We start from the raw sequence: 2557 nt of genomic DNA, 5'->3' as shown, positions 1-2557 counted from the left end.
ATAACACTGCCAATAGGCATGTGCTACCAATATAATGCTCACACTGTATAACACAACCAATATAATGTTGATGATATTTATAATGCACCATAGCATTATAATGTTGTGCATTAACACAATCATCAATATATAAGTGTCAAATAATATAAAGGCAGTGGTATAATATATATCATTGCATTAAAACACAGTGGAATTATATATATTGTGGCACTTGAATAATATAATCCTGCCAATGGTTGTATAATATATGCCACGGTGGTATCAACCTACATATGGTGGGTCGTGTTATTCAAATGTACAAAATTTGATCAACATGTATTCAAAGTGATAACAAATTTTTAGATTTCCTTTTTCTTGTGCAAATAAGTAATCATATGTCATTTTGCAGCGGCCTGGCATTAACACATAGATTCTTCTAGCACATCCTTTTTCCTTATAAAATTTGATTGGCATTGCTTCAATAACCTTAAAAAACGCAAAACCAACACCATTTGAGGCATACAATGCACCACATTCATAATGTAAGATATGTCCAATTGGCTTCTTAGTCACCCTCTAGCATTATAACTTATTCAACCTCTAGCATTCCTCTGTCAACCTGGCATGATTGTCATTCCAATGTTTTTGACTTGTCATTATTCCTCTAGCATTTCTCTGAAGTTTTGATTACTTACCTGACTACTTTGCCTCTCTGTCATTTGTCATCTTTTTCGTCCCCATCACATAATATTATTTGTGTTACCTTTGCTGAGCAACTTTCTTAGATACTCTATTCATACATGTTGTCTTACATATATGAACTCTCCTGGTTGCTCAAGTCCCTTTGGGTCGTCATTTTTTGCATCTTGTGTTTTATCTCTGCAATGGTTTTATCCCTACATTTTTATCTCTACTTATACAGTAGTAGTAAATGTTCACATGTATTTTCTACTTGCATTATCTGAATCGGCCTGGTTAAATTCCTTAGTGCCCATCCGATAACGTTATATTGTTGAGAAAATGTAGCAAATTCAATTGTTGTGGCTGCAAGGTTACTAACATGAATATTTTAAACATATTTTCTCTTTGTTTTGTTATGCCCATAGGTCTTCTTGATTTTATGCTCTGGATTTTGATTTGATGTTCTTCATGATGTGTGCGACTAGTGTTTGAAATTTGCAGTTTCTTTATTCCTGTAGTTTCCATCCTTATTTGTATTGTGTAATACGGAAGATCATTATTAATAGAGGACGATAATAGAGTTCTCCATTTTTGCATCTCTTATATCACTTCCCTTCCTTATGGTCTTATAGAAATATTTCATTTAGCATATTTCACTCACCCTCAACAAAATTAAATTTAGTTTAAACATACGATCCCTTTCTTCTCCTCATTTCATATGAGTTGTGTTACTATTTTTCATTCTTGTTACCTTCTTCCTTGGTGTTCTATCAAGTTAGTTCCCATTGGGAAGAAAATAATCCAAAGTGCATCTTGTAGGTCCTTGAATGTTAAGAGCATTGAATCTATGACTGGCTCATCTACTTCCCATTTTATTTCAGATAGAATGAACTCAAGAATGTGGAAACCCCAACCAAAAGTTGGTGCATTATGGACACTTCTCTTGAGGATGCACTTAATGTAACCGAACTGACCTTTACACAAAGCAAGGTCCCATATGTACAAACAATCTACTTTTGTATGGCAGTCTGCAAGAAAAAAAAAAAAAAACATGCTCCCTAGTAGGAACATGTTCTCCAGCAAATATAATCTTTGATCCATTTATTTTCTCAACCCATAGTGGCCACATGCCTATCCAAAGACCAAATAAAAAAGATATTACCCTTCTGCTATAATTTATGTTAAATAGGCATAGTACCATAAATGAAGAAGAAGCAAAGACAAAAAAAATAGTGTTATAAATGTTGTAGAAATAAGAACCATAGATATATTTCCCCTCTTTGTACCCTCCAAAATTTCAAGGGCCTATGTGTTTGAACTTTTTGATTCTCCAACAGATTATTTTTCTCTGTAAATCTCTCTATAAAGTTCAAATTCTTTAGTTCATGAGACTTCAAGATTCCAATTTTTTTTGCTTCTAGGATAGTATGATTAGGGATACTCATAGAATTGAATTTCCCATCCAACTCTTCATGATTCATACTTTCATTTCCATTCATTTTGACTTTGTCACCCATAGGTCTATATATCAATTGAGTACCTTAACTTGCAGAAGAAATACTCCAAATTATAAGTACTTTCACTATTTCCACACAAATCATAGTGAGTTCATGCTTTCCCTCTCCTACCGCTCAAGTATCTTTCAAAACAATGATTATAAAGCATCATAGTTGCTTTCTATGAAGGACTCCTTCTTCCCAAATACCACCATGCTTGAGTTCTTTTAACAACTTCACAAATTTCAATTGCTTGTGTGCAAGGATCTTCTATTTTATTCTCGCTCTTCAATATGAGCCAAGAAATTATTCAGTTGAGTATTGGTAGTCACAAGGACAAACCAACTCATTTTTTTCTACCTATATAGGAGGAAAAAATGACTTATCTGTCATTCTACTCT

General features: G+C 33.4%; 1 pseudogene; it reads right to left on the bottom strand.

The window, feature by feature from the left end:
- Nucleotides 1–1407: 1407 nt before the first annotated feature.
- Nucleotides 1408–2177, bottom strand: LOC149188828 (putative 1-acyl-sn-glycerol-3-phosphate acyltransferase 5 pseudogene; annotated as a pseudogene).
- Nucleotides 2178–2557: the final 380 nt, after the last annotated feature.

Source organism: Pinus tabuliformis, chromosome 3_1 (genome assembly GCF_031772625.1).
Source record: "Pinus tabuliformis cultivar Carrire ecotype Pingquan chromosome 3_1, CPIR1, whole genome shotgun sequence".
Taxonomy (NCBI): domain Eukaryota; kingdom Viridiplantae; phylum Streptophyta; class Pinopsida; order Pinales; family Pinaceae; genus Pinus; species Pinus tabuliformis.
Note: the sequence above shows the minus strand (reverse complement) of the source record. Positions and strands in the feature narration are given on the sequence as shown.